The 12,551-nt window shown below is 47.9% G+C and overlaps 2 non-coding genes across 2 annotated transcripts; both read right to left on the minus strand.

Annotated features, from left to right (window-relative positions):
- Positions 1-272: 272 nt before the first annotated feature.
- LOC140397880 (U2 spliceosomal RNA) lies at positions 273-462 on the minus strand. The gene has a single exon (XR_011937302.1). It is a non-coding gene; the product is annotated as a U2 spliceosomal RNA (small nuclear RNA).
- Positions 463-6,302: 5,840 nt separating this feature from the next.
- On the minus strand, positions 6,303-6,488 carry LOC140397241 (U2 spliceosomal RNA). Its single transcript, XR_011936781.1, has one exon. It is a non-coding gene; the product is annotated as a U2 spliceosomal RNA (small nuclear RNA).
- Between the last annotated feature and the right edge of the window lie 6,063 nt (positions 6,489-12,551).

A 12,551-nucleotide genomic window follows, 5' to 3' on the forward strand; every position in this document is an offset into this window, starting at 1 on the left:
TCGGCATCCGAGGGTGAGGGTGAGTGGCCTGTAAAAAGCAGCAGGATATCTGTTTGGCATATCAGCTGAAAACGGAGCCTGGCTGCCGCAAGTCCGCGAGCCCATAGGCTGACGACATTAGTGCGCGAAGCGCCCGCCAGCAGAAAAGCTAGCAATGCTCTGGAGCCTGAAAATGTTTTAATTGGTCAGGATGAGACAACTGGACAAGACAGAAGAGGGGAAGCCAGGTTTTGCGCCATTTTCTGCTTTTGCACTATTTGTGCCCAAAGCGGGGTGAAGGCACCATTCCTGGAAACATTGCAAGACCGGGTTGATGCCTGGAGCGGAGCAAGAAAGCCCCTGAACCATCTCCGTGTCCCAAAAATCAATTTAATATTCGGTCCCCCGAAGGGGACATACCAGATATTAAACTGATAAGAACAGATACTACACTTGATCTGAACCAAAAGGCCGAGAAGCGATAGCCCATGTTTTCCGGCTATTTCCCGAGTTATCCTTTTACCCTTAATGAGCTGGTAAAATTACTTAGGACGTTCGTTCATTTTACCTGCCTGTATCCTTTCATGTACCGTTTTTGCTCTCCTAATTTCCTTAAGTTCCCAGTCCACATTGCGACCCCGGCCCCGGGTCACTGGCCGCATGGAGTTTGCACATTCTCCCCGGTTCTGCGTGAGTCTCACCCCACAACTCAAAGATGTGAGAGGTAGGTGGATTAGCCACCATAAATTGGAAAAATAATTGACTACTCTAAATTTTAAGAACTGTGTATTTCATTGTAAAACAAAAAAGAGGCTGTCAGAGACCCCAGAGATTGTCCTACACGGTGAATCTGTGCAGTGCAGAGTCCAGGAGGCTGCAATCCGGTGTCACAGTAGTTTGCACGCTTGCCTCAGCGCGCCAGCAACCCAGGTTCAATTCCAGCCTCGGATGTCTGTCCATGTGGAGTTTGCACTTTCTCTGACACGGTTTCCTCTGGGTTCTCTGTTTTCCTCCCACAGTCCAAATATGTGCAAGTCAGGTGGATTCGCCGTGCTAAATTGCCCTTTAGGTTAGTTTGGGTTGCGGGAATGTGGATAGGGTGGCGGTGTGGGCTTAAATAGGTTGCTCTTTCTAAGGGCTGGTGCAGACTCGTTGGGCCGAATGACCCGCCTTCCGCTCTGTAGGGATTCTATGATTCTATAAAGAATCGTAACCTGCATTCGAGCCTGACGTGGGATTTCGAAACAATCCAAGGCGAATGGCACAGGCAGATTGGCTTCTGAAGTACAGCTTGGGTCAGTGGGTGTGGACAGTGGTTGGGAAATGAAACACATACATGTTCGGCTGCAGGGCAGGTGCATGTGTCCGTTGGAGCACCAGGTTAGAACGGAAGAGCGAAATATTACTCCAGACTATATCTGGATGTGTTCAGCAGAGTGCACTGGCGACACGCAGATCTCGTACAGCTCAGCTTGATCTGTTTTTATGAACAATAGAGCCAAAAATGACACAGAAAAGTCAGTCCAAAGTATATCTCGACGTCGTGCACTGATGTGTGAATAGCAGTGTGGATAGGAAGGCAGAATTGTCCTTCTAAAGTTCACCAGCTTCTTCAATATAGAACAGTCGGCTGGATAGGAAAACAATTATTCTTCCTGAGCAGAGCTGGATATGGTATTGTGGAAAGTCCGGTGGATTGGGACACTAACTAAGGTGGGATTTATGCAGTCGAGCAATTGGGGGCAGAGGATCTATCCATTTCTATCATTAAAAAAAAATCTTTATGACGTTGAAGACTTGTTTAAATTCCCCCTAACCTCCTGCGCTCCAGAAAGACGAATCCCAGCTTCTACACAAAACTGGGTTGCAGGACAGCCACATCCATCGTCACAGGGATGTGTGGGGCGGGCGGGACCATGAGGAACGAGGGCTCACCACTGCGCTATCCTTCTCCCAGTTTTACAGGTGCTTCCAGTCCCATTTTCAGCCTGTGTCACAACTGGCGTGTCCCATCCATCGATGAACTGTTTCATCCCTAAGCTGAGGGCTTGTAGGTGAATAGCCCCCGGCAGAAGGTCTCAAATGCCTCGTAGACATTTTTTAGCTCTGCCACTGGATTCGGTCTGCTGCTTCTAATCTGAGCTATTACCCCCGTGGCTGCCTGCTTTCTCAGCTGGCGAACCAGCAGTGGCTGGCTTTATCTCCGTGTTCGTAAAGGGTCTCCCGTACCTGGCGGAGTTGCTGCAATGCTTCCCTCGTGGAGAGCAGATCAAAGTCCATTTGTAGCTTTTTCCTCTCCGCCAGGAGTTCTTTGTTCGGGCCCTCAGAGTATCGCCTGTCTACCTCCAGTATGGAGTCCACAACTGTCGCCTAGCCGCCCTCTCTACGTTGTCTCTACGTGCGTTCTTGGCCATGATATCACCCCTGATCTCAGCCTTCGTGGCCTCCCAGAGCGTGAAGGGCGGGACTTCCCCATTCTAGTTATTAATAATATAGTCATCTGTGGCCTGTGATATTTTCTTGCACAAAGCATTCTGGGCAAGTCGGGCCATGTCCAACCTCCATGTGGGGGGCGGGGTAGCAGGCATTGAGCAAAAACGTATTAATCTGGCTGCATATTAATATGGAACCATATTGGTATGGAACAGCATTAATGTGGCTGGATATTAATATGGAACATTATTCATATGGAGCAGTAATAATATGGCTGCATATTAACTTGGAACCGTATTAATATGGAATAGTATTGATATGGCTGAATATTAATATGGAACAGTACTAATATGGAACAGTATTAATATGGAACCATATCTTCACAGCTCCAGGGTCCCAGATTTGATTCCTAGATTGGGTCACTCTCTTTGCGGAGCCTGCAGGTTCTCCCGGTGTCTGCGTGCATTTCCTGCGGGTGCTCCGGTTTCCTCCCACAAGGCCCGAAAGACGTGCTTGTTAGGTGAATTGGACATTCTGAATTCTCCCTCTGTGTCCCCGAACAGGCGCCAGAATGTGGCGACGAAGGGCTTTTCACAGTAACTTCGTTGTTGTGTTAATGTAAGACTACTTGTGACAAAGATAATTATTATTAATATGGAATGTGGCTGGATGTTAATATGGAACTGTATTAGTATGGAACAGTGTTAATATAGCCGGATATTAAAATGGCCAGATATTAATATGGAACAGTACTAATATGGAACAGCGTTAACATAGCTGGATATTAATATGTAACAGTAATCATATAGAACAGTATTAATATGGAACACTACTAATATGGAAAAGTTATAATATGAGCGAATATTAATATGGAACAATGTTTATATGCTGGACATTAATAGGGAACAGTACTCATTTGTAACGGTCTTAAAATGAAGCAGCACGAATATGGAACAGTATTAATATGGAACAGTATTAATGTGGAAGAGTATTAATATGGAACAGTATTAATATGGAGCCGTTTTAATATGGCTGCATATTAAAATGGAGCAGAATTAATATGCTGGATAGAAATATGGAACAGTATTATTTTGGCTGGATCCCGTTCAGTTTTTGGAAGGGCATATACTGGCCTCGGGAAAGTTGTTTTTTAGGTCTCCAAAGCAATTCGCTTTACATAAACATGTTTAATGTTTAAAAACATGATTTATTATTGCCACATTTTAAGTCCGATTACAGTAGGGCACTTTTAATTGCTGTGTTACTGTAAGGCTCTGTTTAAATAAGGTCCGTTTGACTGTAGGGCACTGTTTAAATACATTTGATTGACTATAGGGCACTGTTTAAATGCATTTGGTTTACTGTAGGGCACTGTATAAATGCATTTGATTTCCTGTAGGGCACTGTTTAAATGCATTGATTTACTATGGGCACTGTTAAAATGCGTTTGATTTATTGTAGGGCACAGTTTGAATGCATTTCATTTACTTCACCGCACTATTTAAACGCATTTGGTTTACAACAGGGCACTGTTTACATTCATTTAATTTACTGTAGGGCACTACTTATATGCATTTGAGTGTTGGGCACTCTTTAAATGCATTCAGATAACTGTCAGAAACTGTTTAAAAGCATTTCGTATACTGTAGGGCACTGTTTGAATGCATTTGATTCACTGCAGGGCATTTTAATAATGCATTTAGTTCACTGTAGGATACTGTTTAAATGCATTTGATTTATTGTAGCGCCTGTTTAAAAACATTTGATTTACTATGTCACTGTTTAAATGCATTTGGTTTACTGTAGGGCACTGTTTAAATGCATTTGATTTAACGTAGAACACTGTTTAAATGCTTTTGATTCACAGGAGGGCAATGTTTAAATGCATTTGAGTATCGGGCACTATTTAAATGCAATTAGTTTACTGTAGGGAACAAAATGCATTTGATTTACTGTTGGGCACTGTTTAAATGCATTTGATTTACTGTAGGGCACTGTTTAAATGCATTTGATTTACTGTAGGGCACTGTTTAAATGCATTTGATTTACTGTGGGGCACTGTTTAAATGCATTTGATTTACTGTGGTGCACTGTTTAAAAGTATTTGTTTTACTCTTGCGCAGTGTTTCAACGCATTTGATTGACTGTCGGGGCACTGTTTAAATACATTTGATTTATTGTCGGCACTGTTTAAATGCATTTAATATACTATAAAGAACTGTTTAAATACATTTGGCACCGTTTAGATATAATTGATTTATTTTAGGCCACTGTTCAAATGCATTTGATTTACTGTAGGGCACTGTTTAAATGCATTTAATTGACTCGAGGGCAATGTTTAAATGCATTTGATGGACTGTTGTGCGCTATTCAATTGTATTTGATTTCCTGCAGTACACTGTTTAAATACTTTGGATTTATTCTGGGGCACTGTTTAAATACATTTGATGGACTGTTGTGCGCTATTTAATTATATTTTATTCACTGCAGTACACTGTTTAAATACTTTGGATGTATTCTGGGGCACTGTTTAAATACATTTGATTTACTGTCGGGCAGTTTAAATGCATTTGATTTACTGCAGGGCACTGTTTAAATGCCTTTAGTTTGCTGCCGGGCACTGTTTAAATGCACTTGACTTACTGGAGGGCATTGTTTCAATGCATTTGATTTCGTGTCGGACACTGTGTAAATGCATTTAATTTATTCCAAGGCGCAAATTTAAATACTTTTGATTTACTGTCAGGCACTGTTTAAATGCAATTAATTTACTATAAATCACGATTTAATATATTTGGCTCACTGTCGGGCACTGTTTGAATGCATTTGATTTACTTCATGGCACTTTTTAAATGCATTTAGTTTCCGGTAGGGCACTGTTTAAACGCATTTAATTTATTGCAGCGCCTGTTTAAATACATTTGATTTACTGTGTCACTGTTTAAATGCATTTCATTTACTGTAGGGCACTATTTAAATACATTTGATTTACTAGAAAGCACAGTTCAAAAACGTTTGGTTTACTGTAGGGCATTGTTTGAATGCATTTGATTTAACTTAGGGCACTGTTTAAATGCATTTGATTCACAATCGGGCACTGTTGAAATGCATTTAATTGACTCGAGGGCACTGTTTAAATACAATTGATGGACTGTTGTGCGCTATTGCTGCGCTCGACTGTGCTTTGGAACTTTCAGGCTACGCTCACTGTTGGTCAAGAGACATCCAGCTTGGCCGAGCACGGTGGAGTCTGAGCATGCAGAACCAGTAAAACACAACAGGAAGACATCGTCTGGCAAGCCGTCACCTGTCGTCACCAGATGAAATGGAGACGCTGTGAAGGCCAGTGACACCCAACGGAGAGAGTCGAAGAAATCTCCACCTTTGCCGAACAAAGGACAATCCGTGCAAGCAGCAAGTACTGGCGGTATCCAACAGGGGGCAATGTCTAGTCTCCCTGAGCTCAACCCTAGCGTGTTGGTCGTGGAGTCAGGAGAACGAAAAGAGACGCCGTGAAGGTATACCTACATCCAAAGAGAATGCCGTTCAGTCTGTCGCCACACTTCCCCGTTGTGCAGGATGAAGGGATGTGGTAACTGAAGTGAGGAGAAGGCAAGTCGGCATCCGAGTGTGAAGGTGAGTGGCCTGTAAAGAGCAGCAGGAAATCTGTGTGGCCTATCAGCTGAAAACGGTGCCTGCCTGCCGCAAGTCCGCGAGTCCATCGGCTCACAACATTCGTGCACGAAGCTCCCGCCAGCAGAAAAACTGGCAATGCTTTGGAGCCTGAAAGGCCTTAAATTGGTCAGGATGAGAAAACTGGACAAGAGAGAAAAGGGGAAGTCAGGTTTTGCGGCATTTTCTGCTTTTATACATTTTGCGCCCCAAAGCGGGGAGAGGGCACCATTCCTGGAAGCACTGCAAGACCAGGTTGATGCGTGGAGCGGAAGGAGCAAGCCCCTGAACGATCTCCGAGTCCTAAAAATCAATTTAATATTCGGTCCCCAGATTGAGGACATATCAGATATTAAACTGATAAGAACAGATTTTTTTTTTTTTTTTTTTTTTTCAAAAAATATACTTTATTCATAAAAATTTATCATGAGTATTACAGAAACATTTCAAATTGTCTTGACTGTACATTTCCGGCAGGGTTACATGTTGCCTTGACTTTCTTTCATTCAATTTTGATATTGTCATACACATATCACTCTTTACATTACAATTCCTTCTTAAATATTTACATTGTCATGTTTGTTTTATACATTGGAGTGTTGGTTGCCCCGACCGAGGGGCTTTACACTTTTACGCGCCCCTCGGTGTACATTTGCTGGAAAGACTTTACACAGTGGTCTTTCCCCATTGCGCCTTGGCGGCAGCTGCCCCAAGCTTGAGTGCGTCCCTCAGCACGTAGTCCTGGACCTTGGAATGTGCCAGTCTGCAACACTCGGTCGAGGACAATTGTTTGCACTGGAAGATCAGCAAGTTTCGGGCAGACCAAAGAGCGTCTTTTACCGAGTTGATGACCTTCCAGCAGCAGTTGATATTTGTCTCGGTGTGTGTCCCTGGAAACAGTCCGTAGAGCACAGAGTCCTGTGTCACAGATCTGTTTGGGATAAACCTTGACAAATACCACTGCATCTCTCTCCAGACCTTCTTTGCAAAGGCACATTCCACAGGGAGGTGTGTGACCGTCTCATTTCCCCCATAGCCACTCCGAGGGCAGCGTGCATTGGTGCAGAGCCTTCGGGTGTGCATGAAGAATCTGACAGGGAGGGCCTTTCTCACTACCAGCCAAGCTAGGTCTTGGTGCTTGTTTGAAAGTTCTGGTGATGAGGCGTTCTGCCAGATGACTCTGGCAGTCTGCTCAGGGAACCATCCAACGTCCTCCACGGTCTCCTTTTCCCTGAGGGCCTCGAGGACATTACGTGCTGACCACTGCTTCATTGCCTTGTGGTCAAAGGTGTTTTCCTTCAAAAACTTTTCCACAAAGGACAGGTGGTACGGTACGGTCCAACTACTTGGAGCGTTCCGCGGCAATGAGGCCAGGCCCATCCTTCGCAACACCGGGGACAGGTAGAACCTCAGTATGTAGTGACACTTGGTGTTTGCATACTGGGGATCCACGCACAGCTTGATGCAGCTGGACACAAAGGTGGCCAACAGGATGAGGGAGGCGTTGGGTACGTTCCGCCCTCCCTTCTCCAGAGGTTTGTACATGGTGTCCCTTCGGACACGGTCCATTTTGGATCGCCAGATAAATTTGAAGATGGCCCGGGTGACTGCTGTGGCGTAGGGTCGGGTTATGGGCCAGACCTGCGCCACGTACAGTAGCACCGAGAGTACCTCACACCTGCTGACCAGGGTTTTGCCCGCAATGGAGAGGGAGCGTTGCTCCCACCAGCCCAGTTTCTGTCTTACCTTTCCTATGCGCTCCTCCCAGTTTTTGGTGCACGCCCCAGCAGCTCCGAAACATATCCCCAGCACCTTCAGGTAATCTGACCTGACAGTGAAGGGGACAAAGGACCGGTCGGCCCAGTTCCCCAAGAACATGGCCTCGCTCTTGCCCCGGTTTACCTTGGCTCCAGAGGCCAGTTCAAACTGGTCGCAGGTGGTCAAGAGCCTGCGTACAGACGCAGGATCCGAGCAGAAGACGGCAACGTCGTCCATGTACAGGGAGGCCTTGACTTGCATGCCTCCACTGCCTGGGATCGTCACTCCTCTTATACCCGGATCCCTCCTGACGGACTCGGCAAAAGGTTCTATGCAGCACACAAAAAGGGCAGAGGAGAGAGGGCAGCCCTGCCTGACTCCAGATCTGATCTGGAACTTTTCTGATTCCCACCCATTGATTGAGACAGCGCTATAGATGTTTGTGTAGAGCAGTTTGATTCAATTGCGAATTCCCTCCCCAAACCCCATTTTGGAGAGCACATCCATCATGTAGGTGTGCGATATTCTGTCAAAAGCCTTCTCCTGGTCAAGGCTGATGAGGCAAGTGTCCACCCCCCTGTCCTGCACGTATGCGATCGTATCCCTGAGTAGCGCGAGGCTATCAGAGATCTTCCTGCCGGGTACAGCACAGGTCTGGTCAGGGTGGATCACCGACTCCAGAGCAGACCTGACCCGATTGGCGATGACCTTTGCTAGAATTTTGTAGTCCACATTCAACAGTGAAATGGGTCGCCAATTTCGAATTTCTTCCCTTTCCCCCTTCTGCTTGTAGATGAGGGTGATGATGCCTTTCCTCATGGACTCTGACATGCTGCCTTCCAGAAGCATACTCTCGTACACTTCCAGCAGGTCTGGGCCCATCCAGTCCCACAGAGCCGAATACAACTCAACCGGTAAGCCGTCGCTTCCGGGAGTTTTACTCGTCTCGAAGGACTTGGCGGCCTTTGTCAGCTCGTCCAGAGTTAGTGGTTTGTCCAGGTTTTCCAGCTCGCTGTCGCCTCTGACCTCCGTGATAGTCGACAGGAAGGTCTGGGAAACAGTGCTATCTGTTGGCTTCAGGTCATACAGTCCGGCATAAAAGGATTGGCTGATCCTCAGGATGTCAGACTGCGATGACTTTTCAGAGCCATCTTCTTCCTTCAGGCTGCTGATCACAGAGGTCTCTCTGTGCACCTTTTGGAAGAAGAAGCGTGAGCACTTTTTGTCCTGCTCCACAGAGCGGACTCTGGAACGGAAGATAACCTTGGAGGCCTCCGAGGTGTAGAGCGAGGCTTGCTGGCTCTTCACCTCTTGGAGATCCTCCTTGACATCCACCCCCATCGACTGCAGCTGGAGCAAATTTTGCATACTTTTCTGGAGCCTGGACATGACCCCTCGTCTCTCTCTCTCACCTTTTGAACGCCCTTGAGGATGAAAAACCTCTTGATATTCCCCTTGATTGCTTCCCACCAGAGATGTGGGGCCTCAAAGAGGGTTTTCACGGTTCTCCAACCTTTGTAATCGCTCCTGAGTTCCTCGATGTTCTCAGGGGTCAGCAGTTTTGCATTTAGCTTCCACGTCCCCCTGCCTACCCCCTGGTCTTCCTGCAGGTGGCAGTCGGCCAGTAGGAGGCAGTGGTCAGAGAAGAACACCGGCGTTACGTCGGTGGACCTGACCGTGAAAGCTCGGGACACAAAAAAGAAGTCTATCCTGGAGCGGACGGACCCGTCTGGCCGTGACCATGTGTATCGACGCTGCGCGCCGTCTGCAGGGTTGCTGCAGACGTCGAGCAGCTTGGCGTCTTTTACCGTTTCCATCAGGAGTCTGGACGTGGCGTCTAGTTTGCTGTCGGCTTTGCTGGATCGTCCAGCCGCATCGATGATGCAGTTGAAGTCACCACCCAGGATGACCGGCTTGGAGGTGGCCAACAGCATTGGGAGTTGCTGAAGAACTGCCAGCCGCTCACTTTTTACGGCCGGGGCGTACACATTAATAAGTCTGAGAGGGGTGTTTTTGTATTTCACGTCTGCTACGAGGAGGCGCCCGCCCACCACCTCCTTAACGTCGGAGATGGTGAAGTTGCCTCCCCGCAGCAGAATACCCAGGCCGGAGGAGCGGCAGTCGTTTCCTCCTGACCAGATGGATGGCCCGTTGGACCACCAGCTCGACCAGCGCCTGTAGTTGCTGAGGTGCGGAATTCCGCACTCCTGCAGGAACAGTAGGTCAGCTTTTAAATTTGCCAAATAGTTGAGTGTGGCTACACACCGCGAAGTATCTTTGATGCTTCGCACATTTATGGATGCAATTTTTAAACCCATTATAAAAAGATAGATTTACCAGTACCAAGAGTCCAGAGTCTATACAGATGGCTGTTCCAGCTGTTGAATGTTCCCAAGCATGCCGGTGGTGCTCGCAAACTTTAGCACAGTTGCAGGGCTGGGAAAACTGTTCTGGTCCGTACTGGCCCAGTGATTTTGATGCAGATGCAATGGGGGGGGGGGGGGGTGGTGTAGCCCTGGGGTTCGTCGTGGCAGTCAGTAGGTGTTGGGGTTGCAGGCCGGTCTTCACCTGGGTTGTTGCTGCTCGCTGCTATCGGGGGTTGGTCTGTGACCTTGTTTTCTTCCCGGTCGGTGGTCTGGGGGGGCGGGGGTCTGTGCCTTCCGTTCCACGTTGGTGCTTTGCCTCTTTATCTGAGGCCGATTCTTGTCCTGTTTTCCCTCATCGGATGAGGTGTCGGCACTAAGTGCGCCGGCTGAGAGGTGTCGCTTTTTGCCACTACCCCTCAGGGGGTTCTTCAGTTTGTTTTTTTGTTTTCTCTTTCGTTTGTCCCTGTTCACGATTTCCCAGGGCTCTTTATTCTTTGTCCCATCCTCTTCCTCTTCCATTGTGTGTTCCTCATTAGATGGGGCTGGGGTTGGGTTGTCAGGAGGTGCTGGGGCCTCCTCTTTTTGTTGGGGGCCCTTCTGTTGCTTTTCCTCATTCTGAACCGTGGTGTCTTTTTCGGTGGAGGGTGTATGCTCCTCCTCTCTGGTCGCCTTTTTGACTCCGCTGCTGATGATCTGTGCATATGTCGCCCCGCGTTTCGGGCAGGCCCTGTAAAGATGGCCGGCCTCCCCACACAGGTTGCAGCACTTGTCTTCCTTGCAGTCCTTAGTCATGTGTCCCTCCTGCCTGCAGTTCTTGCAGAAGGTCACACTGCAGTTTGCGGCAACATGCCCCATTTTGCCACAGGTGTGGCATACTCGTGGCTGTCCCACGTAGTAGAGGTAGCCACGATTTACTCCAATAGCGAAATTGGAGGGGGGATGCAGAATGGCTCCTTTGCTGTCCATTCTTTGGGTCACCTTGACCTGGTGCTCACTTGTCCAGATGCCGAAGGTGTCTTTCACTTGCACGCTGTCACTTTTCAGCTGAGCGTACCTGGCGAGGAACGTGAGCACATCAGACACAGGGACGTGGGGGTTGTACGTGTGCAGTGTAACAACCCGATTTCGCTGTGCCGGTAGCGTAAACAGAGGCTCCGCAGTCAGGATCGACAGGGGACTCTGGTTTCCTTTTTCCTTGAAGACGTTCAAGAATTTGATGCACGCTGCGACGCTCTTGAAGGTGACATCAAAGAAACCATTCTTGGGGAAGTTTTGCAAGCAGAAGATCTCTGTTGTTTTAAACCCACAACACTCGAGCAGCACCCTCTTCACGAAGTGTTTCCGGTCCAAAGGTGACTCTCCCTCCGTTTTCTTTACTGTGACTCGGACAGTGTTTCGCACTCCCCAGCCTGGTGGTCGGGATGCAGCTGCATCCATAGCTCGTACGTTGGGTGTGAAACTGTATCGGCGTTAGGCATAAACCCGAGGTTTAGGCCAGCATGTAGATTCACCAATAGCAGCCAAGCTCCAAACGTTTCCTCTTTGCCGACTTCAATCCCTCCGAGTTGTCCAATCCACGATCGACATGGAAATCCTCAGCTTCTCTCGATCAAATGAGACTGCACTTGATTTTAGCCAAAAGGCCGAGAAGCGATCGCCCTTTTTTTCCGGCAATGGCTCATGTCCTCCTCGTCCACCGACATTCAGGTGCACCTTGCTGCGCTCGACTGTGCTTTGGAACTTTTAGTCTACGCTCACTGTTGGTCAAGAGACATCCAGCTTGGCCGAGCACGGTGGAGTCTGTGCATGCAGAACCAGTAAAACACAACACGAAGACTTCCTCTGGCAAGCCGTCCCCTGTCGTCACCAGATGAAATGGAGACGCTCTGAAGGCCCAGTGACACCCAATGGAGGGAGTCGAAGTCATCTCCACCTTTGCCGAACAAAGGGCAATCCGTGCAAACAGCAAGTACTGGCGGAATCCAACAGAGGGCAATGTCTAGTCTCCCTGAGCTCCACCCTGGCGTGTTGGTCGTGGAGTCAGGAGAACTAAAAGAGACGCCGTGAAGGTATACCTACATCCAAACAGGATGCCGTTCAGTCTGTCGCAACAGTATCCCGTTGTGCAGGATGAAGGGATGTGGTAACTGAAGTGAGGAGAAGGCAAGTCGGCATCCGAGGGTGAGGGTGAGTAGCCTGTAAAAAGCAGCAGGATATCTGTTTGGCATATCAGCTGAAAACGGAGCCTGGCTGCCGCAAGTCCGCGAGCCCATAGGCTCACGACATTAGTGCGCGAAGCGCCCGCCAGCAGAAAAGCTAGCAATGTTCTGGAGCCTGAAAATT

Source organism: Scyliorhinus torazame, chromosome 20, assembly GCF_047496885.1.
Source record: "Scyliorhinus torazame isolate Kashiwa2021f chromosome 20, sScyTor2.1, whole genome shotgun sequence".
Lineage (NCBI taxonomy): Eukaryota > Metazoa > Chordata > Chondrichthyes > Carcharhiniformes > Scyliorhinidae > Scyliorhinus > Scyliorhinus torazame.